The 27,561-nt window shown below is 45.9% G+C and overlaps 52 non-coding genes and 6 pseudogenes across 52 annotated transcripts; all 58 read left to right on the top strand.

Annotated features, from left to right (window-relative positions):
• The first annotated feature begins 89 nt into the window (after nt 1-89).
• Nucleotides 90-208, top strand: LOC148859028 (5S ribosomal RNA). The gene has a single exon (XR_016097622.1). It is a non-coding gene; the product is annotated as a 5S ribosomal RNA (ribosomal RNA).
• A 359-nt stretch (nt 209-567) lies between these two features.
• LOC148859027 (5S ribosomal RNA) lies at nt 568-686 on the top strand. Its single transcript, XR_016098001.1, has one exon. It is a non-coding gene; the product is annotated as a 5S ribosomal RNA (ribosomal RNA).
• A 359-nt stretch (nt 687-1,045) lies between these two features.
• On the top strand, nt 1,046-1,164 carry LOC148859026 (5S ribosomal RNA). Its single transcript, XR_016097545.1, has one exon. It is a non-coding gene; the product is annotated as a 5S ribosomal RNA (ribosomal RNA).
• Nucleotides 1,165-1,523: 359 nt separating this feature from the next.
• Nucleotides 1,524-1,642, top strand: LOC148859025 (5S ribosomal RNA). Its single transcript, XR_016097611.1, has one exon. It is a non-coding gene; the product is annotated as a 5S ribosomal RNA (ribosomal RNA).
• Nucleotides 1,643-2,001: 359 nt separating this feature from the next.
• LOC148859024 (5S ribosomal RNA) lies at nt 2,002-2,120 on the top strand (annotated as a pseudogene).
• A 359-nt stretch (nt 2,121-2,479) lies between these two features.
• LOC148859023 (5S ribosomal RNA) lies at nt 2,480-2,598 on the top strand. The gene has a single exon (XR_016097544.1). It is a non-coding gene; the product is annotated as a 5S ribosomal RNA (ribosomal RNA).
• A 359-nt stretch (nt 2,599-2,957) lies between these two features.
• Nucleotides 2,958-3,076, top strand: LOC148859022 (5S ribosomal RNA). The gene has a single exon (XR_016098000.1). It is a non-coding gene; the product is annotated as a 5S ribosomal RNA (ribosomal RNA).
• A 359-nt stretch (nt 3,077-3,435) lies between these two features.
• Nucleotides 3,436-3,554, top strand: LOC148859021 (5S ribosomal RNA). The gene has a single exon (XR_016097542.1). It is a non-coding gene; the product is annotated as a 5S ribosomal RNA (ribosomal RNA).
• A 359-nt stretch (nt 3,555-3,913) lies between these two features.
• On the top strand, nt 3,914-4,032 carry LOC148859020 (5S ribosomal RNA). The gene has a single exon (XR_016097599.1). It is a non-coding gene; the product is annotated as a 5S ribosomal RNA (ribosomal RNA).
• Nucleotides 4,033-4,391: 359 nt separating this feature from the next.
• Nucleotides 4,392-4,510, top strand: LOC148859019 (5S ribosomal RNA). The gene has a single exon (XR_016097541.1). It is a non-coding gene; the product is annotated as a 5S ribosomal RNA (ribosomal RNA).
• A 359-nt stretch (nt 4,511-4,869) lies between these two features.
• LOC148859018 (5S ribosomal RNA) lies at nt 4,870-4,988 on the top strand. The gene has a single exon (XR_016095734.1). It is a non-coding gene; the product is annotated as a 5S ribosomal RNA (ribosomal RNA).
• A 359-nt stretch (nt 4,989-5,347) lies between these two features.
• On the top strand, nt 5,348-5,466 carry LOC148859017 (5S ribosomal RNA). The gene has a single exon (XR_016097588.1). It is a non-coding gene; the product is annotated as a 5S ribosomal RNA (ribosomal RNA).
• A 359-nt stretch (nt 5,467-5,825) lies between these two features.
• LOC148859016 (5S ribosomal RNA) lies at nt 5,826-5,944 on the top strand. The gene has a single exon (XR_016097577.1). It is a non-coding gene; the product is annotated as a 5S ribosomal RNA (ribosomal RNA).
• Nucleotides 5,945-6,303: 359 nt separating this feature from the next.
• Nucleotides 6,304-6,422, top strand: LOC148859015 (5S ribosomal RNA). The gene has a single exon (XR_016096331.1). It is a non-coding gene; the product is annotated as a 5S ribosomal RNA (ribosomal RNA).
• Nucleotides 6,423-6,781: 359 nt separating this feature from the next.
• LOC148859014 (5S ribosomal RNA) lies at nt 6,782-6,900 on the top strand. Its single transcript, XR_016095750.1, has one exon. It is a non-coding gene; the product is annotated as a 5S ribosomal RNA (ribosomal RNA).
• A 359-nt stretch (nt 6,901-7,259) lies between these two features.
• On the top strand, nt 7,260-7,378 carry LOC148859013 (5S ribosomal RNA). The gene has a single exon (XR_016095992.1). It is a non-coding gene; the product is annotated as a 5S ribosomal RNA (ribosomal RNA).
• Nucleotides 7,379-7,737: 359 nt separating this feature from the next.
• LOC148859012 (5S ribosomal RNA) lies at nt 7,738-7,856 on the top strand. Its single transcript, XR_016096330.1, has one exon. It is a non-coding gene; the product is annotated as a 5S ribosomal RNA (ribosomal RNA).
• Nucleotides 7,857-8,215: 359 nt separating this feature from the next.
• On the top strand, nt 8,216-8,334 carry LOC148859011 (5S ribosomal RNA). Its single transcript, XR_016097675.1, has one exon. It is a non-coding gene; the product is annotated as a 5S ribosomal RNA (ribosomal RNA).
• Nucleotides 8,335-8,693: 359 nt separating this feature from the next.
• On the top strand, nt 8,694-8,812 carry LOC148859010 (5S ribosomal RNA). Its single transcript, XR_016097014.1, has one exon. It is a non-coding gene; the product is annotated as a 5S ribosomal RNA (ribosomal RNA).
• Nucleotides 8,813-9,171: 359 nt separating this feature from the next.
• Nucleotides 9,172-9,290, top strand: LOC148859009 (5S ribosomal RNA). The gene has a single exon (XR_016097566.1). It is a non-coding gene; the product is annotated as a 5S ribosomal RNA (ribosomal RNA).
• Nucleotides 9,291-9,649: 359 nt separating this feature from the next.
• Nucleotides 9,650-9,768, top strand: LOC148859008 (5S ribosomal RNA). The gene has a single exon (XR_016097999.1). It is a non-coding gene; the product is annotated as a 5S ribosomal RNA (ribosomal RNA).
• Nucleotides 9,769-10,127: 359 nt separating this feature from the next.
• On the top strand, nt 10,128-10,246 carry LOC148859007 (5S ribosomal RNA). The gene has a single exon (XR_016098027.1). It is a non-coding gene; the product is annotated as a 5S ribosomal RNA (ribosomal RNA).
• Nucleotides 10,247-10,605: 359 nt separating this feature from the next.
• LOC148859006 (5S ribosomal RNA) lies at nt 10,606-10,724 on the top strand. The gene has a single exon (XR_016097555.1). It is a non-coding gene; the product is annotated as a 5S ribosomal RNA (ribosomal RNA).
• A 359-nt stretch (nt 10,725-11,083) lies between these two features.
• On the top strand, nt 11,084-11,202 carry LOC148859005 (5S ribosomal RNA; annotated as a pseudogene).
• Nucleotides 11,203-11,561: 359 nt separating this feature from the next.
• LOC148859004 (5S ribosomal RNA) lies at nt 11,562-11,680 on the top strand. Its single transcript, XR_016097540.1, has one exon. It is a non-coding gene; the product is annotated as a 5S ribosomal RNA (ribosomal RNA).
• A 359-nt stretch (nt 11,681-12,039) lies between these two features.
• On the top strand, nt 12,040-12,158 carry LOC148859003 (5S ribosomal RNA). The gene has a single exon (XR_016097998.1). It is a non-coding gene; the product is annotated as a 5S ribosomal RNA (ribosomal RNA).
• Nucleotides 12,159-12,517: 359 nt separating this feature from the next.
• On the top strand, nt 12,518-12,636 carry LOC148859002 (5S ribosomal RNA). Its single transcript, XR_016097539.1, has one exon. It is a non-coding gene; the product is annotated as a 5S ribosomal RNA (ribosomal RNA).
• A 359-nt stretch (nt 12,637-12,995) lies between these two features.
• On the top strand, nt 12,996-13,114 carry LOC148859001 (5S ribosomal RNA). Its single transcript, XR_016097543.1, has one exon. It is a non-coding gene; the product is annotated as a 5S ribosomal RNA (ribosomal RNA).
• Nucleotides 13,115-13,473: 359 nt separating this feature from the next.
• Nucleotides 13,474-13,592, top strand: LOC148859000 (5S ribosomal RNA). Its single transcript, XR_016096329.1, has one exon. It is a non-coding gene; the product is annotated as a 5S ribosomal RNA (ribosomal RNA).
• A 359-nt stretch (nt 13,593-13,951) lies between these two features.
• On the top strand, nt 13,952-14,070 carry LOC148858999 (5S ribosomal RNA). Its single transcript, XR_016095749.1, has one exon. It is a non-coding gene; the product is annotated as a 5S ribosomal RNA (ribosomal RNA).
• A 359-nt stretch (nt 14,071-14,429) lies between these two features.
• LOC148858998 (5S ribosomal RNA) lies at nt 14,430-14,548 on the top strand. The gene has a single exon (XR_016095991.1). It is a non-coding gene; the product is annotated as a 5S ribosomal RNA (ribosomal RNA).
• Nucleotides 14,549-14,907: 359 nt separating this feature from the next.
• On the top strand, nt 14,908-15,026 carry LOC148858997 (5S ribosomal RNA). The gene has a single exon (XR_016096328.1). It is a non-coding gene; the product is annotated as a 5S ribosomal RNA (ribosomal RNA).
• Nucleotides 15,027-15,385: 359 nt separating this feature from the next.
• LOC148858996 (5S ribosomal RNA) lies at nt 15,386-15,504 on the top strand. Its single transcript, XR_016096327.1, has one exon. It is a non-coding gene; the product is annotated as a 5S ribosomal RNA (ribosomal RNA).
• A 359-nt stretch (nt 15,505-15,863) lies between these two features.
• On the top strand, nt 15,864-15,982 carry LOC148858995 (5S ribosomal RNA). The gene has a single exon (XR_016097013.1). It is a non-coding gene; the product is annotated as a 5S ribosomal RNA (ribosomal RNA).
• A 359-nt stretch (nt 15,983-16,341) lies between these two features.
• Nucleotides 16,342-16,460, top strand: LOC148858994 (5S ribosomal RNA). Its single transcript, XR_016097532.1, has one exon. It is a non-coding gene; the product is annotated as a 5S ribosomal RNA (ribosomal RNA).
• A 359-nt stretch (nt 16,461-16,819) lies between these two features.
• Nucleotides 16,820-16,938, top strand: LOC148858993 (5S ribosomal RNA). The gene has a single exon (XR_016097997.1). It is a non-coding gene; the product is annotated as a 5S ribosomal RNA (ribosomal RNA).
• Nucleotides 16,939-17,297: 359 nt separating this feature from the next.
• Nucleotides 17,298-17,416, top strand: LOC148858992 (5S ribosomal RNA). The gene has a single exon (XR_016097538.1). It is a non-coding gene; the product is annotated as a 5S ribosomal RNA (ribosomal RNA).
• A 359-nt stretch (nt 17,417-17,775) lies between these two features.
• LOC148858991 (5S ribosomal RNA) lies at nt 17,776-17,894 on the top strand. The gene has a single exon (XR_016097521.1). It is a non-coding gene; the product is annotated as a 5S ribosomal RNA (ribosomal RNA).
• Nucleotides 17,895-18,253: 359 nt separating this feature from the next.
• LOC148858990 (5S ribosomal RNA) lies at nt 18,254-18,372 on the top strand (annotated as a pseudogene).
• A 359-nt stretch (nt 18,373-18,731) lies between these two features.
• On the top strand, nt 18,732-18,850 carry LOC148858989 (5S ribosomal RNA). The gene has a single exon (XR_016097537.1). It is a non-coding gene; the product is annotated as a 5S ribosomal RNA (ribosomal RNA).
• A 359-nt stretch (nt 18,851-19,209) lies between these two features.
• On the top strand, nt 19,210-19,328 carry LOC148858988 (5S ribosomal RNA). Its single transcript, XR_016097996.1, has one exon. It is a non-coding gene; the product is annotated as a 5S ribosomal RNA (ribosomal RNA).
• A 359-nt stretch (nt 19,329-19,687) lies between these two features.
• On the top strand, nt 19,688-19,806 carry LOC148858987 (5S ribosomal RNA). Its single transcript, XR_016097536.1, has one exon. It is a non-coding gene; the product is annotated as a 5S ribosomal RNA (ribosomal RNA).
• A 359-nt stretch (nt 19,807-20,165) lies between these two features.
• LOC148858986 (5S ribosomal RNA) lies at nt 20,166-20,284 on the top strand. Its single transcript, XR_016097510.1, has one exon. It is a non-coding gene; the product is annotated as a 5S ribosomal RNA (ribosomal RNA).
• A 359-nt stretch (nt 20,285-20,643) lies between these two features.
• Nucleotides 20,644-20,762, top strand: LOC148858985 (5S ribosomal RNA). Its single transcript, XR_016097499.1, has one exon. It is a non-coding gene; the product is annotated as a 5S ribosomal RNA (ribosomal RNA).
• A 359-nt stretch (nt 20,763-21,121) lies between these two features.
• Nucleotides 21,122-21,240, top strand: LOC148858984 (5S ribosomal RNA; annotated as a pseudogene).
• A 359-nt stretch (nt 21,241-21,599) lies between these two features.
• Nucleotides 21,600-21,718, top strand: LOC148858983 (5S ribosomal RNA). Its single transcript, XR_016097535.1, has one exon. It is a non-coding gene; the product is annotated as a 5S ribosomal RNA (ribosomal RNA).
• A 359-nt stretch (nt 21,719-22,077) lies between these two features.
• On the top strand, nt 22,078-22,196 carry LOC148858982 (5S ribosomal RNA). Its single transcript, XR_016097487.1, has one exon. It is a non-coding gene; the product is annotated as a 5S ribosomal RNA (ribosomal RNA).
• Nucleotides 22,197-22,555: 359 nt separating this feature from the next.
• LOC148858981 (5S ribosomal RNA) lies at nt 22,556-22,674 on the top strand. The gene has a single exon (XR_016097476.1). It is a non-coding gene; the product is annotated as a 5S ribosomal RNA (ribosomal RNA).
• A 359-nt stretch (nt 22,675-23,033) lies between these two features.
• LOC148858980 (5S ribosomal RNA) lies at nt 23,034-23,152 on the top strand (annotated as a pseudogene).
• A 359-nt stretch (nt 23,153-23,511) lies between these two features.
• On the top strand, nt 23,512-23,630 carry LOC148858979 (5S ribosomal RNA). The gene has a single exon (XR_016097534.1). It is a non-coding gene; the product is annotated as a 5S ribosomal RNA (ribosomal RNA).
• A 359-nt stretch (nt 23,631-23,989) lies between these two features.
• LOC148858978 (5S ribosomal RNA) lies at nt 23,990-24,108 on the top strand. Its single transcript, XR_016097995.1, has one exon. It is a non-coding gene; the product is annotated as a 5S ribosomal RNA (ribosomal RNA).
• A 359-nt stretch (nt 24,109-24,467) lies between these two features.
• Nucleotides 24,468-24,586, top strand: LOC148858977 (5S ribosomal RNA). The gene has a single exon (XR_016097533.1). It is a non-coding gene; the product is annotated as a 5S ribosomal RNA (ribosomal RNA).
• A 359-nt stretch (nt 24,587-24,945) lies between these two features.
• LOC148858976 (5S ribosomal RNA) lies at nt 24,946-25,064 on the top strand. Its single transcript, XR_016097464.1, has one exon. It is a non-coding gene; the product is annotated as a 5S ribosomal RNA (ribosomal RNA).
• Nucleotides 25,065-25,423: 359 nt separating this feature from the next.
• Nucleotides 25,424-25,542, top strand: LOC148858975 (5S ribosomal RNA). The gene has a single exon (XR_016097453.1). It is a non-coding gene; the product is annotated as a 5S ribosomal RNA (ribosomal RNA).
• A 359-nt stretch (nt 25,543-25,901) lies between these two features.
• LOC148858974 (5S ribosomal RNA) lies at nt 25,902-26,020 on the top strand (annotated as a pseudogene).
• A 359-nt stretch (nt 26,021-26,379) lies between these two features.
• LOC148858973 (5S ribosomal RNA) lies at nt 26,380-26,498 on the top strand. The gene has a single exon (XR_016097531.1). It is a non-coding gene; the product is annotated as a 5S ribosomal RNA (ribosomal RNA).
• A 359-nt stretch (nt 26,499-26,857) lies between these two features.
• On the top strand, nt 26,858-26,976 carry LOC148858972 (5S ribosomal RNA). The gene has a single exon (XR_016097442.1). It is a non-coding gene; the product is annotated as a 5S ribosomal RNA (ribosomal RNA).
• Nucleotides 26,977-27,335: 359 nt separating this feature from the next.
• Nucleotides 27,336-27,454, top strand: LOC148858971 (5S ribosomal RNA). Its single transcript, XR_016097430.1, has one exon. It is a non-coding gene; the product is annotated as a 5S ribosomal RNA (ribosomal RNA).
• The last annotated feature ends 107 nt before the right edge of the window (nt 27,455-27,561 follow it).

Genomic DNA, 27,561 nt, shown 5'->3' with positions numbered 1-27,561 from the left:
TGCATATACCGTTTTTTCAAATCTGAAAGAATTAACGGAGGGGAGCAAGATAATGAGTGCATAAAGATTAAAACGAACAAGAAGCAAACGGGTGCGATCATACCAGCACTAATGCACCGGATCCCATCAGAACTCCGAAGTTAAGCGTGCTTGGGCGAGAGTAGTACTAGGATGGGTGACCTCCTGGGAAGTCCTCGTGTTGCACCCCAATTTTATTAATATTTTATTTTTGATATTCTATTTGCAAATTCCATATGTCGTTTCGGCGAGACAACTGGAAACAACGTGCCGGATACTCGGACCATTTGCGGAACGACCGTCATTACTGAATGGGAACGGTGCAAAACCGGGCTTTTGGCATTCGTCGTGCATTGTGGGCCCCGCGATATTACTACATTTATCCGGGGATGCGGCAGATCTAGAAAGGAATAACTCCGCTCACCTGGGAGCTTGTGCACGGTAACCAAGGGAGGAAAGTTTTATACACCGTTTTTTCAAATCTGAAAGAATTAACGGAGGGGATTAAGATAATGAGTGCATAAAGATTAAAGCGAACAAGAAGCAAACGGGTGCTATCATACCAGCACTAATGCACCGTATCCCATCAGAACTCCGAAGTTAAGCGTGCTTGGGCGAGAGTAGTATTAGGATGGGTGACCTCCTGGGAACTCCTCGTGTTGCACCCCAATTTTATTAATATTTTATTTTTGATATACTATTTGCAAATTCCATATGTCGTTTCGGCGAGACAACTGGAAACAACGTGCCGGATACTCGGACCATTTGCGGAACGACCGTCATTACTGAATGGGAACGTTGCAAAACCGGGCTTTTGGCATTCGTCGTGCATTGTGGGCCCCGCGATATTACTACATTTATCCGGGGATGCGGCAGATCTAGAAAGGAATAACTCCGCTCACCTGGGAGCTTGTGCACGGTAACCAAGGGAGGAAAGTTTTATACACCGTTTTTTCAAATCTGAAAGAATTAACGGAGGGGAGCAAGATAATGAGTGCATAAAGATTAAAGCGAACAAGAAGCAAACGGGTGCTATCATACCAGCACTAATGCACCGTATCCCATCAGAACTCCGAAGTTAAGCGTGCTTGGGCGAGAGTAGTACTAGGATGGGTGACCTCCTGGGAAGTCCTCGTGTTGCACCCCAATTTTATTAATATTTTATTTTTGATATACTATTTGCAAATTCCATATGTCGTTTCGGCGAGACAACTGGAAACAACGTGCCGGATACTCGGACCATTTGCGGAACGACCGTCATTACTGAATGGGAACGGTGCAAAACCGGGCTTTTGGCATTCGTCGTGCATTGTGGGCCCCGCGATATTACTACATTTATCCGGGGATGCGGCAGATCTAGAAAGGAATAACTCCGCTCACCTGGGAGCTTGTGCACGGTAACCAAGGGAGGAAAGTTGCATATACCGTTTTTTCAAATCTGAAAGAATTAACGGAGGGGAGCAAGATAATGAGTGCATAAAGATTAAAACGAACAAGAAGCAAACGGGTGCGATCATACCAGCACTAATGCACCGGATCCCATCAGAACTCCGAAGTTAAGCGTGCTTGGGCGAGAGTAGTACTAGGATGGGTGACCTCCTGGGAAGTCCTCGTGTTGCACCCCAATTTTATTAATATTTTATTTTTGATATACTATTTGCAAATTCCATATGTCGTTTCGGCGAGACAACTGGAAACAACGTGCCGGATACTCGGACCATTTGCGGAACGACCGTCATTACTGAATGGGAACGGTGCAAAACCGGGCTTTTGGCATTCGTCGTGCATTGTGGGCCCCGCGATATTACAACATTTATCCGGGGATGCGGCAGATCTAGAAAGGAATAACTCCGCTCACCTGGGAGCTTGTGCACGGTAACCAAGGGAGGAAAGTTTTATACACCGTTTTTTCAAATCTGAAAGAATTAACGGAGGGGATTAAGATAATGAGTGCATAAAGATTAAAGCGAACAAGAAGCAAACGGGTGCTATCATACCAGCACTAATGCACCGTATCCCATCAGAACTCCGAAGTTAAGCGTGCTTGGGCGATAGTAGTATTAGGATGGGTGACCTCCTGGGAACTCCTCGTGTTGCACCCCAATTTTATTAATATTTTATTTTTGATATACTATTTGCAAATTCCATATGTCGTTTCGGCGAGACAACTGGAAACAACGTGCCGGATACTCGGACCATTTGCGGAACGAACGTCATTACTGAATTGGAACGGTGCAAAACCGGGCTTTTGGCATTCGTCGTGCATTGTGGGCCCCGCGATATTACTACATTTATCCGGGGATGCGGCAGATCTAGAAAGGAATAACTCCGCTCACCTGTGAGCTTGTGCACGGTAACCAAGGGAGGAAAGTTTTATACACCGTTTTTTCAAATCTGAAAGAATTAACGGAGGGGAGCAAGATAATGAGTGCATAAAGATTAAAGCGAACAAGAAGCAAACGGGTGCTATCATACCAGCACTAATGCACCGTATCCCATCAGAACTCCGAAGTTAAGCGTGCTTGGGCGAGAGTAGTACTAGGATGGGTGACCTCCTGGGAAGTCCTCGTGTTGCACCCCAATTTTATTAATATTTTATTTTTGATATACTATTTGCAAATTCCATATGTCGTTTCGGCGAGACAACTGGAAACAACGTGCCGGATACTCGGACCATTTGCGGAACGACCGTCATTACTGAATGGGAACGGTGCAAAACCGGGCTTTTGGCATTCGTCGTGCATTGTGGGCCCCGCGATATTACAACATTTATCCGGGGATGCGGCAGATCTAGAAAGGAATAACTCCGCTCACCTGGGAGCTTGTGCACGGTAACCAAGGGAGGAAAGTTTTATACACCGTTTTTTCAAATCTGAAAGAATTAACGGAGGGGATTAAGATAATGAGTGCATAAAGATTAAAGCGAACAAGAAGCAAACGGGTGCTATCATACCAGCACTAATGCACCGTATCCCATCAGAACTCCGAAGTTAAGCGTGCTTGGGCGAGAGTAGTATTAGGATGGGTGACCTCCTGGGAACTCCTCGTGTTGCACCCCAATTTTATTAATATTTTATTTTTGATATACTATTTGCAAATTCCATATGTCGTTTCGGCGAGACAACTGGAAACAACGTGCCGGATACTCGGACCATTTGCGGAACGACCGTCATTACTGAATTGGAACGGTGCAAAACCGGGCTTTTGGCATTCGTCGTGCATTGTGGGCCCCGCGATATTACTACATTTATCCGGGGATGCGGCAGATCTAGAAAGGAATAACTCCGCTCACCTGGGAGCTTGTGCACGGTAACCAAGGGAGGAAAGTTTTATACACCGTTTTTTCAAATCTGAAAGAATTAACGGAGGGGAGCAAGATAATGAGTGCATAAAGATTAAAGCGAACAAGAAGCAAACGGGTGCTATCATACCAGCACTAATGCACCGTATCCCATCAGAACTCCGAAGTTAAGCGTGCTTGGGCGAGAGTAGTACTAGGATGGGTGACCTCCTGGGAAGTCCTCGTGTTGCACCCCAATTTTATTAATATTTTATTTTTGATATACTATTTGCAAATTCCATATGTCGTTTCGGCGAGACAACTGGAAACAACGTGCCGGATACTCGGACCATTTGCGGAACGACCGTCATTACTGAATGGGAACGGTGCAAAACCGTGCTTTTGGCATTCGTCGTGCATTGTGGGCCCCGCGATATTACTACATTTATCCGGGGATGCGGCAGATCTAGAAAGGAATAACTCCGCTCACCTGGGAGCTTGTGCACGGTAACCAAGGGAGGAAAGTTGCATATACCGTTTTTTCAAATCTGAAAGAATTAACGGAGGGGAGCAAGATAATGAGTGCATAAAGATTAAAACGAACAAGAAGCAAACGGGTGCGATCATACCAGCACTAATGCACCGGATCCCATCAGAACTCCGAAGTTAAGCGTGCTTGGGCGAGAGTAGTACTAGGATGGGTGACCTCCTGGGAAGTCCTCGTGTTGCACCCCAATTTTATTAATATTTTATTTTTGATATACTATTTGCAAATTCCATATGTCGTTTCGGCGAGACAACTGGAAACAACGTGCCGGATACTCGGACCATTTGCGGAACGACCGTCATTACTGAATGGGAACGGTGCAAAACCGGGCTTTTGGCATTCGTCGTGCATTGTGGGCCCCGCGATATTACTACATTTATCCGGGGATGCGGCAGATCTAGAAAGGAATAACTCCGCTCACCTGGGAGCTTGTGCACGGTAACCAAGGGAGGAAAGTTTTATACACCGTTTTTTCAAATCTGAAAGAATTAACGGAGGGGAGCAAGATAATGAGGGCATAAAGATTAAAGCGAACAAGAAGCAAACGGGTGCTATCATACCAGCACTAATGCACCGTATCCCATCAGAACTCCGAAGTTAAGCGTGCTTGGGCGAGAGTAGTACTAGGATGGGTGACCTCCTGGGAAGTCCTCGTGTTGCACCCCAATTTTATTAATATTTTATTTTTGATATACTATTTGCAAATTCCATATGTCGTTTCGGCGAGACAACTGGAAACAACGTGCCGGATACTCGGACCATTTGCGGAACGACCGTCATTACTGAATGGGAACGGTGCAAAACCGTGCTTTTGGCATTCGTCGTGCATTGTGGGCCCCGCGATATTACTACATTTATCCGGGGATGCGGCAGATCTAGAAAGGAATAACTCCGCTCACCTGGGAGCTTGTGCACGGTAACCAAGGGAGGAAAGTTGCATATACCGTTTTTTCAAATCTGAAAGAATTAACGGAGGGGAGCAAGATAATGAGTGCATAAAGATTAAAACGAACAAGAAACAAACGGGTGCGATCATACCAGCACTAATGCACCGGATCCCATCAGAACTCCGAAGTTAAGCGTGCTTGGGCGAGAGTAGTACTAGGATGGGTGACCTCCTGGGAAGTCCTCGTGTTGCATCCCAATTTTATTAATATTTTATTTTTGATATACTATTTGCAAATTCCATATGTCGTTTCGGCGAGACAACTGGAAACAACGTGCCGGATACTCGGACCATTTGCGGAACGACCGTCATTACTGAATGGGAACGGTGCAAAACCGGGCTTTTGGCATTCGTCGTGCATTGTGGGCCCCGCGATATTACTACATTTATCCGGGGATGCGGCAGATCTAGAAAGGAATAACTCCGCTCACCTGGGAGCTTGTGCACGGTCACCAAGGGAGGAAAGTTGCATACACCGTTTTTTCAAATCTGAAAGAATTAACGGAGGGGAGCAAGATAATGAGTGCATAAAGATTAAAGCGAACAAGAAGCAAACGGGTGCGATCATACCAGCACTAATGCACCGGATCCCATCAGAACTCCGAAGTTAAGCGTGCTTGGGCGAGAGTAGTACTAGGATGGGTGACCTCCTGGGAAGTCCTCGTGTTGCACCCCAATTTTATTAATATTTTATTTTTGATATACTATTTGCAAATTCCATATGTCGTTTCGGCGAGACAACTGGAAACAACGTGCCGGATACTCGGACCATTTGCGGAACGACCGTCATTACTGAATGGGAACGGTGCAAAACCGGGCTTTTGGCATTCGTCGTGCATTGTGGGCCCCGCGATATTACTACATTTATCCGGGGATGCGGCAGATCTAGAAAGGAATAACTCCGCTCACCTGGGAGCTTGTGCACAGTAACCAAGGGAGGAAAGTTGCATATACCGTTTTTTCAAATCTGAAAGAATTAACGGAGGGGAGCAAGATAATGAGTGCATAAAGATTAAAACGAACTAGAAGCAAACGGGTGCGATCATACCAGCACTAATGCACCGGATCCCATCAGAACTCCGAAGTTAAGCGTGCTTGGGCGAGAGTAGTACTAGGATGGGTGACCTCCTGGGAAGTCCTCGTGTTGCACCCCAATTTTATTAATATTTTATTTTTGATATACTATTTGCAAATTCCATATGTCGTTTCGGCGAGACAACTGGAAACAACGTGCCGGATACTCGGACCATTTTCGGAACGACCGTCATTACTGAATGGGAACGGTGCAAAACCGGGCTTTTGGCATTCGTCGTGCATTGTGGGCCCCGCGATATTACTACATTTATCCGGGGATGCGGCAGATCTAGAAAGGAATAACTCCGCTCACCTGGGAGCTTGTGCACGGTTACCAAGGGAGGAAAGTTGCATACACCATTTTTTCAAGTCTGAAAGAATTAATGGAGGGGAGCAAGATAGTGAGTGCATAAAGATTAAAGCGAACAAGAAGAAAACGGGTGCGATCATACCAGCACTAATGCACCGGATCCCATCAGAACTCCGAAATTAAGCGTGCTTGGGCGAGAGTAGTACTAGGATGGGTGACCTCCTGGGAAGTCCTCGTGTTGCACCCCAATTTTATTAATATTTTATTTTTGATATACTATTTGCAAATTCCATATGTCGTTTCGGCGAGACAACTGGAAACAACGTGCCGGATACTCGGACCATTTGCGGAACGACCGTCATTACTGAATGGGAATGGTGCAAAACCGGGCTTTTGGCATTCGTCGTGCATTGTGGGCTCCGTGATATTACTACATTTATCCGGGGATGCGGCAGATCTAGAAAGGAATAACTCCGCTCACCTGGGAGCTTGTGCACGGTAACCAAGGGAGGAAAGTTGCATATACCGTTTTTTCAAATCTGAAAGAATTAACGGAGGGGAGCAAGATAATGAGTGCATAAAGATTAAAACGAACAAGAAGCAAACGGGTGCGATCATACCAGCACTAATGCACCGGATCCCATCAGAACTCCGAAGTTAAGCGTGCTTGGGCGAGAGTAGTACTAGGATGGGTGTCCTCCTGGGAAGTCCTCGTGTTGCACCCCAATTTTATTAATATTTTATTTTTGATATACTATTTGCAAATTCCATATGTCGTTTCGGCGAGACTACTGGAAACAACGTGTCGGATACTCGGACCATTTGCGGAACGACCGTCATTACTGAATGGGAACGGTGCAAAACCGGGCTTTTGGCATTCGTCGTGCATTGTGGGCCCCGCGATATTACTACATTTATCCGGGGATGCGGCAGATCTAGAAAGGAATAACTCCGCTCACCTGGGAGCTTGTGCACGGTCACCAAGGGAGGAAAGTTGTATACACCGTTTTTTCAAATCTGAAAGAATTAACGGAGGGGAGCAAGATAATGAGTGCATAAAGATTAAGGCGAACAACAAGCAAATAGGTGCGATCATACCAGCACTAATGCACCGGATCCCATCAGAACTCCGAAGTTAAGCGTGCTTGGGCGAGAGTAGTACTAGGATGGGTGACCTCCTGGGAAGTCCTCGTGTTGCACCCCAATTTTATTAATATTTTATTTTTGATATAATATTTGCAAATTCCATATGTCGTTTCGGCGAGACAACAGGAAACAACGTGCCGGATACTCAGACCATTTGCGGAACGACTGTCATTACTGAATGGGAACGGTGCAAAACCGGGCTTTTGGCATTCGTCGTGCATTGTGGGCCCCGCGATATTACTACATTTATCCGGGGATGCGGCAGATCTAGAAAGGAATAACTCCGCTCACCTGGGAGCTTGTGCACGGTTACCAAGGGAGGAAAGTTGCATACACCATTTTTTCAAGTCTGAAAGAATTAATGGAGGGGAGCAAGATAGTGAGTGCATAAAGATTAAAGCGAACAAGAAGAAAACGGGTGCGATCATACCAGCACTAATGCACCGGATCCCATCAGAACTCCGAAATTAAGCGTGCTTGGGCGAGAGTAGTACTAGGATGGGTGACCTCCTGGGAAGTCCTCGTGTTGCACCCCAATTTTATTAATATTTTATTTTTGATATACTATTTGCAAATTCCATATGTCGTTTCGGCGAGACAACTGGAAACAACGTGCCGGATACTCGGACCATTTTCGGAACGACCGTCATTACTGAATGGGAACGGTGCAAAACCGGGCTTTTGGCATTCGTCGTGCATTGTGGGCCCCGCGATATTACTACATTTATCCGGGGATGCGGCAGATCTAGAAAGGAATAACTCCGCTCACCTGGGAGCTTGTGCACGGTTACCAAGGGAGGAAAGTTGCATACACCGTTTTTTCAAGTCTGAAAGAATTAATGGAGGGGAGCAAGATAGTGAGTGCATAAAGATTAAAGCGAACAAGAAGAAAACGGGTGCGATCATACCAGCACTAATGCACCGGATCCCATCAGAACTCCGAAATTAAGCGTGCTTGGGCGAGAGTAGTACTAGGATCGGTGACCTCCTGGGAAGTCCTCGTGTTGCACCCCAATTTTATTAATATTTTATTTTTGATATACTATTTGCAAATTCCATATGTCGTTTCGGCGAGACAACTGGAAACAACGTGCCGGATACTCGGACCATTTGCGGAACGACCGTCATTACTGAATGGGAACGGTGCAAAACCGGGCTTTTGGCATTCGTCGTGCATTGTGGGCCCCGCGATATTACTACATTTATCCGGGGATGCGGCAGATCTAGAAAGGAATAACTCCGCTCACCTGGGAGCTTGTGCACGGTCACCAAGGGAGGAAAGTTGTATACACCGTTTTTTCAAATCTGAAAGAATTAACGGAGGGGAGCAAGATAATGAGTGCATAAAGATTAAGGCGAACAAGAAGCAAATAGGTGCGATCATACCAGCACTAATGCACCGGATCCCATCAGAACTCCGAAGTTAAGCGTGCTTGGGCGAGAGTAGTAATAGGATGGGTGACCTCCTGGGAAGTCCTCGTGTTGCACCCCAATTTTATTAATATTTTGTTTTTGATATACTATTTGCAAATTCCATATGTCGTTTCGGCGAGACAACAGGAAACAACGTGCCGGATACTCGGACCATTTGCGGAACGACTGTCATTACTGAATGGGAACGTTGCAAAACCGGGCTTTTGGCATTCGTCGTGCATTGTGGGCCCCGCGATATTACTACATTTATCCGGGGATGCGGCAGATCTAGAAAGGAATAACTCCGCTCACCTGGGAGCTTGTGCACGGTAACCAAGGGAGGAAAGTTGCATATACCGTTTTTTCAAATCTGAAAGAATTAACGGAGGGGAGCAAGATAATGAGTGCATAAAGATTAAAACGAACAAGAAGCAAACGGGTGCGATCATACCAGCACTAATGCACCGGATCCCATCAGAACTCCGAAGTTAAGCGTGCTTGGGCGAGAGTAGTACTAGGATGGGTGACCTCCTGGGAAGTCCTCGTGTTGCACCCCAATTTTATTAATATTTTATTTTTGATATTCTATTTGCAAATTCCATATGTCGTTTCGGCGAGACAACTGGAAACAACGTGCCGGATACTCGGACCATTTGCGGAACGACCGTCATTACTGAATGGGAACGGTGCAAAACCGGGCTTTTGGCATTCGTCGTGCATTGTGGGCCCCGCGATATTACTACATTTATCCGGGGATGCGGCAGATCTAGAAAGGAATAACTCCGCTCACCTGGGAGCTTGTGCACGGTAACCAAGGGAGGAAAGTTTTATACACCGTTTTTTCAAATCTGAAAGAATTAACGGAGGGGATTAAGATAATGAGTGCATAAAGATTAAAGCGAACAAGAAGCAAACGGGTGCTATCATACCAGCACTAATGCACCGTATCCCATCAGAACTCCGAAGTTAAGCGTGCTTGGGCGAGAGTAGTATTAGGATGGGTGACCTCCTGGGAACTCCTCGTGTTGCACCCCAATTTTATTAATATTTTATTTTTGATATACTATTTGCAAATTCCATATGTCGTTTCGGCGAGACAACTGGAAACAACGTGCCGGATACTCGGACCATTTGCGGAACGACCGTCATTACTGAATGGGAACGTTGCAAAACCGGGCTTTTGGCATTCGTCGTGCATTGTGGGCCCCGCGATATTACTACATTTATCCGGGGATGCGGCAGATCTAGAAAGGAATAACTCCGCTCACCTGGGAGCTTGTGCACGGTAACCAAGGGAGGAAAGTTTTATACACCGTTTTTTCAAATCTGAAAGAATTAACGGAGGGGAGCAAGATAATGAGTGCATAAAGATTAAAGCGAACAAGAAGCAAACGTGTGCTATCATACCAGCACTAATGCACCGTATCCCATCAGAACTCCGAAGTTAAGCGTGCTTGGGCGAGAGTAGTACTAGGATGGGTGACCTCCTGGGAAGTCCTCGTGTTGCACCCCAATTTTATTAATATTTTATTTTTGATATACTATTTGCAAATTCCATATGTCGTTTCGGCGAGACAACTGGAAACAACGTGCCGGATACTCGGACCATTTGCGGAACGACCGTCATTACTGAATGGGAACGGTGCAAAACCGGGCTTTTGGCATTCGTCGTGCATTGTGGGCCCCGCGATATTACTACATTTATCCGGGGATGCGGCAGATCTAGAAAGGAATAACTCCGCTCACCTGGGAGCTTGTGCACGGTAACCAAGGGAGGAAAGTTGCATATACCGTTTTTTCAAATCTGAAAGAATTAACGGAGGGGAGCAAGATAATGAGTGCATAAAGATTAAAACGAACAAGAAGCAAACGGGTGCGATCATACCAGCACTAATGCACCGGATCCCATCAGAACTCCGAAGTTAAGCGTGCTTGGGCGAGAGTAGTACTAGGATGGGTGACCTCCTGGGAAGTCCTCGTGTTGCACCCCAATTTTATTAATATTTTATTTTTGATATACTATTTGCAAATTCCATATGTCGTTTCGGCGAGACAACTGGAAACAACGTGCCGGATACTCGGACCATTTGCGGAACGACCGTCATTACTGAATGGGAACGGTGCAAAACCGGGCTTTTGGCATTCGTCGTGCATTGTGGGCCCCGCGATATTACAACATTTATCCGGGGATGCGGCAGATCTAGAAAGGAATAACTCCGCTCACCTGGGAGCTTGTGCACGGTAACCAAGGGAGGAAAGTTTTATAAACCGTTTTTTCAAATCTGAAAGAATTAACGGAGGGGATTAAGATAATGAGTGCATAAAGATTAAAGCGAACAAGAAGCAAACGGGTGCTATCATACCAGCACTAATGCACCGTATCCCATCAGAACTCCGAAGTTAAGCGTGCTTGGGCGATAGTAGTATTAGGATGGGTGACCTCCTGGGAACTCCTCGTGTTGCACCCCAATTTTATTAATATTTTATTTTTGATATACTATTTGCAAATTCCATATGTCGTTTCGGCGAGACAACTGGAAACAACGTGCCGGATACTCGGACCATTTGCGGAACGAACGTCATTACTGAATTGGAACGGTGCAAAACCGGGCTTTTGGCATTCGTCGTGCATTGTGGGCCCCGCGATATTACTACATTTATCCGGGGATGCGGCAGATCTAGAAAGGAATAACTCCGCTCACCTGGGAGCTTGTGCACGGTAACCAAGGGAGGAAAGTTTTATACACCGTTTTTTCAAATCTGAAAGAATTAACGGAGGGGAGCAAGATAATGAGTGCATAAAGATTAAAGCGAACAAGAAGCAAACGGGTGCTATCATACCAGCACTAATGCACCGTATCCCATCAGAACTCCGAAGTTAAGCGTGCTTGGGCGAGAGTAGTACTAGGATGGGTGACCTCCTGGGAAGTCCTCGTGTTGCACCCCAATTTTATTAATATTTTATTTTTGATATACTATTTGCAAATTCCATATGTCGTTTCGGCGAGACAACTGGAAACAACGTGCCGGATACTCGGACCATTTGCGGAACGACCGTCATTACTGAATGGGAACGGTGCAAAACCGGGCTTTTGGCATTCGTCGTGCATTGTGGGCCCCGCGATATTACAACATTTATCCGGGGATGCGGCAGATCTAGAAAGGAATAACTCCGCTCACCTGGGAGCTTGTGCACGGTAACCAAGGGAGGAAAGTTTTATACACCGTTTTTTCAAATCTGAAAGAATTAACGGAGGGGATTAAGATAATGAGTGCATAAAGATTAAAGCGAACAAGAAGCAAACGGGTGCTATCATACCAGCACTAATGCACCGTATCCCATCAGAACTCCGAAGTTAAGCGTGCTTGGGCGAGAGTAGTATTAGGATGGGTGACCTCCTGGGAACTCCTCGTGTTGCACCCCAATTTTATTAATATTTTATTTTTGATATACTATTTGCAAATTCCATATGTCGTTTCGGCGAGACAACTGGAAACAACGTGCCGGATACTCGGACCATTTGCGGAACGACCGTCATTACTGAATTGGAACGGTGCAAAACCGGGCTTTTGGCATTCGTCGTGCATTGTGGGCCCCGCGATATTACTACATTTATCCGGGGATGCGGCAGATCTAGAAAGGAATAACTCCGCTCACCTGGGAGCTTGTGCACGGTAACCAAGGGAGGAAAGTTTTATACACCGTTTTTTCAAATCTGAAAGAATTAACGGAGGGGAGCAAGATAATGAGTGCATAAAGATTAAAGCGAACAAGAAGCAAACGGGTGCTATCATACCAGCACTAATGCACCGTATCCCATCAGAACTCCGAAGTTAAGCGTGCTTGGGCGAGAGTAGTACTAGGATGGGTGACCTCCTGGGAAGTCCTCGTGTTGCACCCCAATTTTATTAATATTTTATTTTTGATATACTATTTGCAAATTCCATATGTCGTTTCGGCGAGACAACTGGAAACAACGTGCCGGATACTCGGACCATTTGCGGAACGACCGTCATTACTGAATGGGAACGGTGCAAAACCGGGCTTTTGGCATTCGTCGTGCATTGTGGGCCCCGCGATATTACTACATTTATCCGGGGATGCGGCAGATCTAGAAAGGAATAACTCCGCTCACCTGGGAGCTTGTGCACAGTAACCAAGGGAGGAAAGTTGCATATACCGTTTTTTCAAATCTGAAAGAATTAACGGAGGGGAGCAAGATAATGAGTGCATAAAGATTAAAACGAACTAGAAGCAAACGGGTGCGATCATACCAGCACTAATGCACCGGATCCCATCAGAACTCCGAAGTTAAGCGTGCTTGGGCGAGAGTAGTACTAGGATGGGTGACCTCCTGGGAAGTCCTCGTGTTGCACCCCAATTTTATTAATATTTTATTTTTGATATACTATTTGCAAATTCCATATGTCGTTTCGGCGAGACAACTGGAAACAACGTGCCGGATACTCGGACCATTTTCGGAACGACCGTCATTACTGAATGGGAACGGTGCAAAACCGGGCTTTTGGCATTCGTCGTGCATTGTGGGCCCCGCGATATTACTACATTTATCCGGGGATGCGGCAGATCTAGAAAGGAATAACTCCGCTCACCTGGGAGCTTGTGCACGGTTACCAAGGGAGGAAAGTTGCATACACCATTTTTTCAAGTCTGAAAGAATTAATGGAGGGGAGCAAGATAGTGAGTGCATAAAGATTAAAGCGAACAAGAAGAAAACGGGTGCGATCATACCAGCACTAATGCACCGGATCCCATCAGAACTCCGAAATTAAGCGTGCTTGGGCGAGAGTAGTACTAGGATGGGTGACCTCCTGGGAAGTCCTCGTGTTGCACCCCAATTTTATTAATATTTTATTTTTGATATACTATTTGCAAATTCCATATGTCGTTTCGGCGAGACAACTGGAAACAACGTGCCGGATACTCGGACCATTTGCGGAACGACCGTCATTACTGAATGGGAATGGTGCAAAACCGGGCTTTTGGCATTCGTCGTGCATTGTGGGCTCCGTGATATTACTACATTTATCCGGGGATGCGGCAGATCTAGAAAGGAATAACTCCGCTCACCTGGGAGCTTGTGCACGGTAACCAAGGGAGGAAAGTTGCATATACCGTTTTTTCAAATCTGAAAGAATTAACGGAGGGGAGCAAGATAATGAGTGCATAAAGATTAAAACGAACAAGAAGCAAACGGGTGCGATCATACCAGCACTAATGCACCGGATCCCATCAGAACTCCGAAGTTAAGCGTGCTTGGGCGAGAGTAGTACTAGGATGGGTGTCCTCCTGGGAAGTCCTCGTGTTGCACCCCAATTTTATTAATATTTTATTTTTGATATACTATTTGCAAATTCCATATGTCGTTTCGGCGAGACTACTGGAAACAACGTGTCGGATACTCGGACCATTTGCGGAACGACCGTCATTACTGAATGGGAACGGTGCAAAACCGGGCTTTTGGCATTCGTCGTGCATTGTGGGCCCCGCGATATTACTACATTTATCCGGGGATGCGGCAGATCTAGAAAGGAATAACTCCGCTCACCTGGGAGCTTGTGCACGGTCACCAAGGGAGGAAAGTTGTATACACCGTTTTTTCAAATCTGAAAGAATTAACGGAGGGGAGCAAGATAATGAGTGCATAAAGATTAAGGCGAACAACAAGCAAATAGGTGCGATCATACCAGCACTAATGCACCGGATCCCATCAGAACTCCGAAGTTAAGCGTGCTTGGGCGAGAGTAGTACTAGGATGGGTGACCTCCTGGGAAGTCCTCGTGTTGCACCCCAATTTTATTAATATTTTATTTTTGATATAATATTTGCAAATTCCATATGTCGTTTCGGCGAGACAACAGGAAACAACGTGCCGGATACTCAGACCATTTGCGGAACGACTGTCATTACTGAATGGGAACGGTGCAAAACCGGGCTTTTGGCATTCGTCGTGCATTGTGGGCCCCGCGATATTACTACATTTATCCGGGGATGCGGCAGATCTAGAAAGGAATAACTCCGCTCACCTGGGAGCTTGTGCACGGTTACCAAGGGAGGAAAGTTGCATACACCATTTTTTCAAGTCTGAAAGAATTAATGGAGGGGAGCAAGATAGTGAGTGCATAAAGATTAAAGCGAACAAGAAGAAAACGGGTGCGATCATACCAGCACTAATGCACCGGATCCCATCAGAACTCCGAAATTAAGCGTGCTTGGGCGAGAGTAGTACTAGGATGGGTGACCTCCTGGGAAGTCCTCGTGTTGCACCCCAATTTTATTAATATTTTATTTTTGATATACTATTTGCAAATTCCATATGTCGTTTCGGCGAGACAACTGGAAACAACGTGCCGGATACTCGGACCATTTTCGGAACGACCGTCATTACTGAATGGGAACGGTGCAAAACCGGGCTTTTGGCATTCGTCGTGCATTGTGGGCCCCGCGATATTACTACATTTATCCGGGGATGCGGCAGATCTAGAAAGGAATAACTCCGCTCACCTGGGAGCTTGTGCACGGTTACCAAGGGAGGAAAGTTGCATACACCGTTTTTTCAAGTCTGAAAGAATTAATGGAGGGGAGCAAGATAGTGAGTGCATAAAGATTAAAGCGAACAAGAAGAAAACGGGTGCGATCATACCAGCACTAATGCACCGGATCCCATCAGAACTCCGAAATTAAGCGTGCTTGGGCGAGAGTAGTACTAGGATGGGTGACCTCCTGGGAAGTCCTCGTGTTGCACCCCAATTTTATTAATATTTTATTTTTGATATACTATTTGCAAATTCCATATGTCGTTTCGGCGAGACAACTGGAAACAACGTGCCGGATACTCGGACCATTTGCGGAACGACCGTCATTACTGAATGGGAACGGTGCAAAACCGGGCTTTTGGCATTCGTCGTGCATTGTGGGCCCCGCGATATTACTACATTTATCCGGGGATGCGGCAGATCTAGAAAGGAATAACTCCGCTCACCTGGGAGCTTGTGCACGGTCACCAAGGGAGGAAAGTTGTATACACCGTTTTTTCAAATCTGAAAGAATTAACGGAGGGGAGCAAGATAATGAGTGCATAAAGATTAAGGCGAACAAGAAGCAAATAGGTGCGATCATACCAGCACTAATGCACCGGATCCCATCAGAACTCCGAAGTTAAGCGTGCTTGGGCGAGAGTAGTAATAGGATGGGTGACCTCCTGGGAAGTCCTCGTGTTGCACCCCAATTTTATTAATATTTTGTTTTTGATATACTATTTGCAAATTCCATATGTCGTTTCGGCGAGACAACAGGAAACAACGTGCCGGATACTCGGACCATTTGCGGAACGACTGTCATTACTGAATGGGAACGTTGCAAAACCGGGCTTTTGGCATTCGTCGTGCATTGTGGGCCCCGCGATATTACTACATTTATCCGGGGATGCGGCAGATCTAGAAAGGAATAACTCCGCTCACCTGGGAGCTTGTGCACGGTAACCAAGGGAGGAAAGTTGCATATACCGTTTTTTCAAATCTGAAAGAATTAACGGAGGGGAGCAAGATAATGAGTGCATAAAGATTAAAACGAACAAGAAGCAAACGGGTGCGATCATACCAGCACTAATGCACCGGATCCCATCAGAACTCCGAAGTTAAGCGTGCTTGGGCGAGAGTAGTACTAGGATGGGTGACCTCCTGGGAAGTCCTCGTGTTGCACCCCAATTTTATTAATATTTTATTTTTGATATTCTATTTGCAAATTCCATATGTCGTTTCGGCGAGACAACTGGAAACAACGTGCCGGATACTCGGACCATTTGCGGAACGACCGTCATTACTGAATGGGAACGGTGCAAAACCGGGCTTTTGGCATTCGTCGTGCATTGTGGGCCCCGCGATATTACTACATTTATCCGGGGATGCGGCAGATCTAGAAAGGAATAACTCCGCTCACCTGGGAGCTTGTGCACGGTAACCAAGGGAGGAAAGTTTTATACACCGTTTTTTCAAATCTGAAAGAATTAACGGAGGGGATTAAGATAATGAGTGCATAAAGATTAAAGCGAACAAGAAGCAAACGGGTGCTATCATACCAGCACTAATGCACCGTATCCCATCAGAACTCCGAAGTTAAGCGTGCTTGGGCGAGAGTAGTATTAGGATGGGTGACCTCCTGGGAACTCCTCGTGTTGCACCCCAATTTTATTAATATTTTATTTTTGATATACTATTTGCAAATTCCATATGTCGTTTCGGCGAGACAACTGGAAACAACGTGCCGGATACTCGGACCATTTGCGGAACGACCGTCATTACTGAATGGGAACGTTGCAAAACCGGGCTTTTGGCATTCGTCGTGCATTGTGGGCCCCGCGATATTACTACATTTATCCGGGGATGCGGCAGATCTAGAAAGGAATAACTCCGCTCACCTGGGAGCTTGTGCACGGTAACCAAGGGAGGAAAGTTTTATACACCGTTTTTTCAAATCTGAAAGAATTAACGGAGGGGAGCAAGATAATGAGTGCATAAAGATTAAAGCGAACAAGAAGCAAACGGGTGCTATCATACCAGCACTAATGCACCGTATCCCATCAGAACTCCGAAGTTAAGCGTGCTTGGGCGAGAGTAGTACTAGGATGGGTGACCTCCTGGGAAGTCCTCGTGTTGCACCCCAATTTTATTAATATTTTATTTTTGATATACTATTTGCAAATTCCATATGTCGTTTCGGCGAGACAACTGGAAACAACGTGCCGGATACTCGGACCATTTGCGGAACGACCGTCATTACTGAATGGGAACGGTGCAAAACCGGGCTTTTGGCATTCGTCGTGCATTGTGGGCCCCGCGATATTACTACATTTATCCGGGGATGCGGCAGATCTAGAAAGGAATAACTCCGCTCACCTGGGAGCTTGTGCACGGTAACCAAGGGAGGAAAGTTGCATATACCGTTTTTTCAAATCTGAAAGAATTAACGGAGGGGAGCAAGATAATGAGTGCATAAAGATTAAAACGAACAAGAAGCAAACGGGTGCGATCATACCAGCACTAATGCACCGGATCCCATCAGAACTCCGAAGTTAAGCGTGCTTGGGCGAGAGTAGTACTAGGATGGGTGACCTCCTGGGAAGTCCTCGTGTTGCACCCCAATTTTATTAATATTTTATTTTTGATATACTATTTGCAAATTCCATATGTCGTTTCGGCGAGACAACTGGAAACAACGTGCCGGATACTCGGACCATTTGCGGAACGACCGTCATTACTGAATGGGAACGGTGCAAAACCGGGCTTTTGGCATTCGTCGTGCATTGTGGGCCCCGCGATATTACAACATTTATCCGGGGATGCGGCAGATCTAGAAAGGAATAACTCCGCTCACCTGGGAGCTTGTGCACGGTAACCAAGGGAGGAAAGTTTTATAAACCGTTTTTTCAAATCTGAAAGAATTAACGGAGGGGATTAAGATAATGAGTGCATAAAGATTAAAGCGAACAAGAAGCAAACGGGTGCTATCATACCAGCACTAATGCACCGTATCCCATCAGAACTCCGAAGTTAAGCGTGCTTGGGCGATAGTAGTATTAGGATGGGTGACCTCCTGGGAACTCCTCGTGTTGCACCCCAATTTTATTAATATTTTATTTTTGATATACTATTTGCAAATTCCATATGTCGTTTCGGCGAGACAACTGGAAACAACGTGCCGGATACTCGGACCATTTGCGGAACGAACGTCATTACTGAATTGGAACGGTGCAAAACCGGGCTTTTGGCATTCGTCGTGCATTGTGGGCCCCGCGATATTACTACATTTATCCGGGGATGCGGCAGATCTAGAAAGGAATAACTCCGCTCACCTGGGAGCTTGTGCACGGTAACCAAGGGAGGAAAGTTTTATACACCGTTTTTTCAAATCTGAAAGAATTAACGGAGGGGAGCAAGATAATGAGTGCATAAAGATTAAAGCGAACAAGAAGCAAACGGGTGCTATCATACCAGCACTAATGCACCGTATCCCATCAGAACTCCGAAGTTAAGCGTGCTTGGGCGAGAGTAGTACTAGGATGGGTGACCTCCTGGGAAGTCCTCGTGTTGCACCCCAATTTTATTAATATTTTATTTTTGATATACTATTTGCAAATTCCATATGTCGTTTCGGCGAGACAACTGGAAACAACGTGCCGGATACTCGGACCATTTGCGGAACGACCGTCATTACTGAATGGGAACGGTGCAAAACCGGGCTTTTGGCATTCGTCGTGCATTGTGGGCCCCGCGATATTACAACATTTATCCGGGGATGCGGCAGATCTAGAAAGGAATAACTCCGCTCACCTGGGAGCTTGTGCACGGTAACCAAGGGAGGAAAGTTTTATACACCGTTTTTTCAAATCTGAAAGAATTAACGGAGGGGATTAAGATAATGAGTGCATAAAGATTAAAGCGAACAAGAAGCAAACGGGTGCTATCATACCAGCACTAATGCACCGTATCCCATCAGAACTCCGAAGTTAAGCGTGCTTGGGCGAGAGTAGTATTAGGATGGGTGACCTCCTGGGAACTCCTCGTGTTGCACCCCAATTTTATTAATATTTTATTTTTGATATACTATTTGCAAATTCCATATGTCGTTTCGGCGAGACAACTGGAAACAACGTGCCGGATACTCGGACCATTTGCGGAACGACCGTCATTACTGAATTGGAACGGTGCAAAACCGGGCTTTTGGCATTCGTCGTGCATTGTGGGCCCCGCGATATTACTACATTTATCCGGGGATGCGGCAGATCTAGAAAGGAATAACTCCGCTCACCTGGGAGCTTGTGCACGGTAACCAAGGGAGGAAAGTTTTATACACCGTTTTTTCAAATCTGAAAGAATTAACGGAGGGGAGCAAGATAATGAGTGCATAAAGATTAAAGCGAACAAGAAGCAAACGGGTGCTATCATACCAGCACTAATGCACCGTATCCCATCAGAACTCCGAAGTTAAGCGTGCTTGGGCGAGAGTAGTACTAGGATGGGTGACCTCCTGGGAAGTCCTCGTGTTGCACCCCAATTTTATTAATATTTTATTTTTGATATACTATTTGCAAATTCCATATGTCGTTTCGGCGAGACAACTGGAAACAACGTGCCGGATACTCGGACCATTTGCGGAACGACCGTCATTACTGAATGGGAACGGTGCAAAACCGTGCTTTTGGCATTCGTCGTGCATTGTGGGCCCCGCGATATTACTACATTTATCCGGGGATGCGGCAGATCTAGAAAGGAATAACTCCGCTCACCTGGGAGCTTGTGCACGGTAACCAAGGGAGGAAAGTTGCATATACCGTTTTTTCAAATCTGAAAGAATTAACGGAGGGGAGCAAGATAATGAGTGCATAAAGATTAAAACGAACAAGAAACAAACGGGTGCGATCATACCAGCACTAATGCACCGGATCCCATCAGAACTCCGAAGTTAAGCGTGCTTGGGCGAGAGTAGTACTAGGATGGGTGACCTCCTGGGAAGTCCTCGTGTTGCACCCCAATTTTATTAATATTTTATTTTTGATATACTATTTGCAAATTCCATATGTCGTTTCGGCGAGACAACTGGAAACAACGTGCCGGATACTCGGACCATTTGCGGAACGACCGTCATTACTGAATGGGAACGGTGCAAAACCGGGCTTTTGGCATTCGTCGTGCATTGTGGGCCCCGCGATATTACTACATTTATCCGGGGATGCGGCAGATCTAGAAAGGAATAACTCCGCTCACCTGGGAGCTTGTGCACGGTCACCAAGGGAGGAAAGTTGCATACACCGTTTTTTCAAATCTGAAAGAATTAACGGAGGGGAGCAAGATAATGAGTGCATAAAGATTAAAGCGAACAAGAAGCAAACGGGTGCGATCATACCAGCACTAATGCACCGGATCCCATCAGAACTCCGAAGTTAAGCGTGCTTGGGCGAGAGTAGTACTAGGATGGGTGACCTCCTGGGAAGTCCTCGTGTTGCACCCCAATTTTATTAATATTTTATTTTTGATATACTATTTGCAAATTCCATATGTCGTTTCGGCGAGACAACTGGAAACAACGTGCCGGATACTCGGACCATTTGCGGAACGACCGTCATTACTGAATGGGAACGGTGCAAAACCGGGCTTTTGGCATTCGTCGTGCATTGTGGGCCCCGCGATATTACTACATTTATCCGGGGATGCGGCAGATCTAGAAAGGAATAACTCCGCTCACCTGGGAGCTTGTGCACGGTAACCAAGGGAGGAAAGTTTTATACACCGTTTTTTCAAATCTGAAAGAATTAACGGAGGGGATTAAGATAATGAGTGCATAAAGATTAAAGCGAACAAGAAGCAAACGGGTGCTATCATACCAGCACTAATGGACCGTATCCCATCAGAACTCCGAAGTTAAGCGTGCTTGGGCGAGAGTAGTATTAGGATGGGTGACCTCCTGGGAACTCCTCGTGTTGCACCCCAATTTTATTAATATTTTATTTTTGATATACTATTTGCAAATTCCATATGTCGTTTCGGCGAGACAACTGGAAACAACGTGCCGGATACTCGGACCATTTGCGGAACGACCGTCATTACTGAATGGGAACGGTGCAAAACCGGGCTTTTGGCATTCGTCGTGCATTGTGGGCCCCGCGATATTACTACATTTATCCGGGGATGCGGCAGATCTAGAAAGGAATAACTCCGCTCACCTGGGAGCTTGTGCACGGTAACCAAGGGAGGAAAGTTTTATACACCGTTTTTTCAAATCTGAAAGAATTAACGGAGGGGAGCAAGATAATGAGTGCATAAAGATTAAAGCGAACAAGAAGAAAACGGGTGCTATCATACCAGCACTAATGCACCGTATCCCATCAGAACTCCGAAGTTAAGCGTGCTTGGGCGAGAGTAGTACTAGGATGGGTGACCTCCTGGGAAGTCCTCGTGTTGCACCCCAATTTTATTAATATTTTATTTTTGATATACTATTTGCAAATTCCATATGTCGTTTCGGCGAGACAACTGGAAACAACGTGCCGGATACTCGGACCATTTGCGGAACGACCGTCATTACTGAATGGGAACGGTGCAAAACCGTGCTTTTGGCATTCGTCGTGCATTGTGGGCCCCGCGATATTACTACATTTATCCGGGGATGCGGCAGATCTAGAAAGGAATAACTCCGCTCACCTGGGAGCTTGTGCACGGTAACCAAGGGAGGAAAGTTGCATATACCGTTTTTTCAAATCTGAAAGAATTAACGGAGGGGAGCAAGATAATGAGTGCATAAAGATTAAAACGAACAAGAAACAAACGGGTGCGATCATACCAGCACTAATGCACCGGATCCCATCAGAACTCCGAAGTTAAGCGTGCTTGGGCGAGAGTAGTACTAGGATGGGTGACCTCCTGGGAAGTCCTCGTGTTGCACCCCAATTTTATTAATATTTTATTTTTGATATACTATTTGCAAATTCCATATGTCGTTTCGGCGAGACAACTGGAAACAACGTGCCGGATACTCGGACCATTTGCGGAACGACCGTCATTACTGAATGGGAACGGTGCAAAACCGGGCTTTTGGCATTCGTCGTGCATTGTGGGCCCCGCGATATTACTACATTTATCCGGGGATGCGGCAGATCTAGAAAGGAATAACTCCGCTCACCTGGGAGCTTGTGCACGGTAACCAAGGGAGGAAAGTTGCATATACCGTTTTTTCAAATCTGAAAGAATTAACGGAGGGGAGCAAGATAATGAGTGCATAAAGATTAAAACGAACAAGAAGCAAACGGGTGCGATCATACCAGCACTAATGCACCGGATCCCATCAGAACTCCGAAGTTAAGCGTGCTTGGGCGAGAGTAGTACTAGGATGGGTGACCTCCTGGGAAGTCCTCGTGTTGCACCCCAATTTTATTAATATTTTATTTTTGATATACTATTTGCAAATTCCATATGTCGTTTCGGCGAGACAACTGGAAACAACGTGCCGGATACTCGGACCATTTGCGGAACGACCGTCATTACTGAATGGGAACGGTGCAAAACCGGGCTTTTGGCATTCGTCGTGCATTGTGGGCCCCGCGATATTACAACATTTATCCGGGGATGCGGCAGATCTAGAAAGGAATAACTCCGCTCACCTGGGAGCTTGTGCACGGTAACCAAGGGAGGAAAGTTTTATAAACCGTTTTTTCAAATCTGAAAGAATTAACGGAGGGGATTAAGATAATGAGTGCATAAAGATTAAAGCGAACAAGAAGCAAACGGGTGCTATCATACCAGCACTAATGCACCGTATCCCATCAGAACTCCGAAGTTAAGCGTGCTTGGGCGATAGTAGTATTAGGATGGGTGACCTCCTGGGAACTCCTCGTGTTGCACCCCAATTTTATTAATATTTTATTTTTGATATACTATTTGCAAATTCCATATGTCGTTTCGGCGAGACAACTGGAAACAACGTGCCGGATACTCGGACCATTTGCGGAACGAACGTCATTACTGAATTGGAACGGTGCAAAACCGGGCTTTTGGCATTCGTCGTGCATTGTGGGCCCCGCGATATTACTACATTTATCCGGGGATGCGGCAGATCTAGAAAGGAATAACTCCGCTCACCTGGGAGCTTGTGCACGGTAACCAAGGGAGGAAAGTTTTATACACCGTTTTTTCAAATCTGAAAGAATTAACGGAGGGGAGCAAGATAATGAGTGCATAAAGATTAAAGCGAACAAGAAGCAAACGGGTGCTATCATACCAGCACTAATGCACCGTATCCCATCAGAACTCCGAAGTTAAGCGTGCTTGGGCGAGAGTAGTACTAGGATGGGTGACCTCCTGGGAAGTCCTCGTGTTGCACCCCAATTTTATTAATATTTTATTTTTGATATACTATTTGCAAATTCCATATGTCGTTTCGGCGAGACAACTGGAAACAACGTGCCGGATACTCGGACCATTTGCGGAACGACCGTCATTACTGAATGGGAACGGTGCAAAACCGGGCTTTTGGCATTCGTCGTGCATTGTGGGCCCCGCGATATTACAACATTTATCCGGGGATGCGGCAGATCTAGAAAGGAATAACTCCGCTCACCTGGGAGCTTGTGCACGGTAACCAAGGGAGGAAAGTTTTATACACCGTTTTTTCAAATCTGAAAGAATTAACGGAGGGGATTAAGATAATGAGTGCATAAAGATTAAAGCGAACAAGAAGCAAACGGGTGCTATCATACCAGCACTAATGCACCGTATCCCATCAGAACTCCGAAGTTAAGCGTGCTTGGGCGAGAGTAGTATTAGGATGGGTGACCTCCTGGGAACTCCTCGTGTTGCACCCCAATTTTATTAATATTTTATTTTTGATATACTATTTGCAAATTCCATATGTCGTTTCGGCGAGACAACTGGAAACAACGTGCCGGATACTCGGACCATTTGCGGAACGACCGTCATTACTGAATTGGAACGGTGCAAAACCGGGCTTTTGGCATTCGTCGTGCATTGTGGGCCCCGCGATATTACTACATTTATCCGGGGATGCGGCAGATCTAGAAAGGAATAACTCCGCTCACCTGGGAGCTTGTGCACGGTAACCAAGGGAGGAAAGTTTTATACACCGTTTTTTCAAATCTGAAAGAATTAACGGAGGGGAGCAAGATAATGAGTGCATAAAGATTAAAGCGAACAAGAAGCAAACGGGTGCTATCATACCAGCACTAATGCACCGTATCCCATCAGAACTCCGAAGTTAAGCGTGCTTGGGCGAGAGTAGTACTAGGATGGGTGACCTCCTGGGAAGTCCTCGTGTTGCACCCCAATTTTATTAATATTTTATTTTTGATATACTATTTGCAAATTCCATATGTCGTTTCGGCGAGACAACTGGAAACAACGTGCCGGATACTCGGACCATTTGCGGAACGACCGTCATTACTGAATGGGAACGGTGCAAAACCGTGCTTTTGGCATTCGTCGTGCATTGTGGGCCCCGCGATATTACTACATTTATCCGGGGATGCGGCAGATCTAGAAAGGAATAACTCCGCTCACCTGGGAGCTTGTGCACGGTAACCAAGGGAGGAAAGTTGCATATACCGTTTTTTCAAATCTGAAAGAATTAACGGAGGGGAGCAAGATAATGAGTGCATAAAGATTAAAACGAACAAGAAACAAACGGGTGCGATCATACCAGCACTAATGCACCGGATCCCATCAGAACTCCGAAGTTAAGCGTGCTTGGGCGAGAGTAGTACTAGGATGGGTGACCTCCTGGGAAGTCCTCGTGTTGCACCCCAATTTTATTAATATTTTATTTTTGATATACTATTTGCAAATTCCATATGTCGTTTCGGCGAGACAACTGGAAACAACGTGCCGGATACTCGGACCATTTGCGGAACGACCGTCATTACTGAATGGGAACGGTGCAAAACCGGGCTTTTGGCATTCGTCGTGCATTGTGGGCCCCGCGATATTACTACATTTATCCGGGGATGCGGCAGATCTAGAAAGGAATAACTCCGCTCACCTGGGAGCTTGTGCACGGTCACCAAGGGAGGAAAGTTGCATACACCGTTTTTTCAAATCTGAAAGAATTAACGGAGGGGAGCAAGATAATGAGTGCATAAAGATTAAAGCGAACAAGAAGCAAACGGGTGCGATCATACCAGCACTAATGCACCGGATCCCATCAGAACTCCGAAGTTAAGCGTGCTTGGGCGAGAGTAGTACTAGGATGGGTGACCTCCTGGGAAGTCCTCGTGTTGCACCCCAATTTTATTAATATTTTATTTTTGATATACTATTTGCAAATTCCATATGTCGTTTCGGCGAGACAACTGGAAACAACGTGCCGGATACTCGGACCATTTGCGGAACGACCGTCATTACTGAATGGGAACGGTGCAAAACCGGGCTTTTGGCATTCGTCGTGCATTGTGGGCCCCGCGATATTACTACATTTATCCGGGGATGCGGCAGATCTAGAAAGGAATAACTCCGCTCACCTGGGAGCTTGTGCACGGTAACCAAGGGAGGAAAGTTTTATACACCGTTTTTTCAAATCTGAAAGAATTAACGGAGGGGATTAAGATAATGAGTGCATAAAGATTAAAGCGAACAAGAAGCAAACGGGTGCTATCATACCAGCACTAATGGACCGTATCCCATCAGAACTCCAAAGTTAAGCGTGCTTGGGCGAGAGTAGTATTAGGATGGGTGACCTCCTGGGAACTCCTCGTGTTGCACCCCAATTTTATTAATATTTTATTTTTGATATACTATTTGCAAATTCCATATGTCGTTTCGGCGAGACAACTGGAAACAACGTGCCGGATACTCGGACCATTTGCGGAACGACCGTCATTACTGAATGGGAACGGTGCAAAACCGGGCTTTTGGCATTCGTCGTGCATTGTGGGCCCCGCGATATTACTACATTTATCCGGGGATGCGGCAGATCTAGAAAGGAATAACTCCGCTCACCTGGGAGCTTGTGCACGGTAACCAAGGGAGGAAAGTTTTATACACCGTTTTTTCAAATCTGAAAGAATTAACGGAGGGGAGCAAGATAATGAGTGCATAAAGATTAAAGCGAACAAGAAGAAAACGGGTGCTATCATACCAGCACTAATGCACCGTATCCCATCAGAACTCCGAAGTTAAGCGTGCTTGGGCGAGAGTAGTACTAGGATGGGTGACCTCCTGGGAAGTCCTCGTGTTGCACCCCAATTTTATTAATATTTTATTTTTGATATACTATTTGCAAATTCCATATGTCGTTTCGGCGAGACAACTGGAAACAACGTGCCGGATACTCGGACCATTTGCGGAACGACCGTCATTACTGAATGGGAACGGTGCAAAACCGTGCTTTTGGCATTCGTCGTGCATTGTGGGCCCCGCGATATTACTACATTTATCCGGGGATGCGGCAGATCTAGAAAGGAATAACTCCGCTCACCTGGGAGCTTGTGCACGGTAACCAAGGGAGGAAAGTTGCATATACCGTTTTTTCAAATCTGAAAGAATTAACGGAGGGGAGCAAGATAATGAGTGCATAAAGATTAAAACGAACAAGAAACAAACGGGTGCGATCATACCAGCACTAATGCACCGGATCCCATCAGAACTCCGAAGTTAAGCGTGCTTGGGCGAGAGTAGTACTAGGATGGGTGACCTCCTGGGAAGTCCTCGTGTTGCACCCCAATTTTATTAATATTTTATTTTTGATATACTATTTGCAAATTCCATATGTCGTTTCGGCGAGACAACTGGAAACAACGTGCCGGATACTCGGACCATTTGCGGAACGACCGTCATTACTGAATGGGAACGGTGCAAAACCGGGCTTTTGGCATTCGTCGTGCATTGTGGGCCCCGCGATATTACTACATTTATCCGGGGATGCGGCAGATCTAGAAAGGAATAACTCCGCTCACCTGCGAGCTTGTGCACGGTCACCAAGGGAGGAAAGTTGCATACACCGTTTTTTCAAATCTGAAAGAATTAACGGAGGGGAGCAAGATAATGAGTGCATAAAGATTAAAGCGAACAAGAAGCAAACGGGTGCGATCATACCAGCACTAATGCACCGGATCCCATCAGAACTCCGAAGTTAAGCGTGCTTGGGCGAGAGTAGTACTAGGATGGGTGACCTCCTGGGAAGTCCTCGTGTTGCACCCCAATTTTATTAATATTTTATTTTTGATATACTATTTGCAAATTCCATATGTCGTTTCGGCGAGACAACTGGAAACAACGTGCCGGATACTCGGACCATTTGCGGAACG

This window comes from Nelumbo lutea, chromosome 4 (genome assembly GCF_056320005.1).
Source record: "Nelumbo lutea isolate HS-2025 chromosome 4, American lotus-T2T, whole genome shotgun sequence".
In the NCBI taxonomy this organism is placed as follows: Eukaryota; Viridiplantae; Streptophyta; class Magnoliopsida; order Proteales; family Nelumbonaceae; genus Nelumbo; species Nelumbo lutea.
Note: the sequence above shows the minus strand (reverse complement) of the source record. Positions and strands in the feature narration are given on the sequence as shown.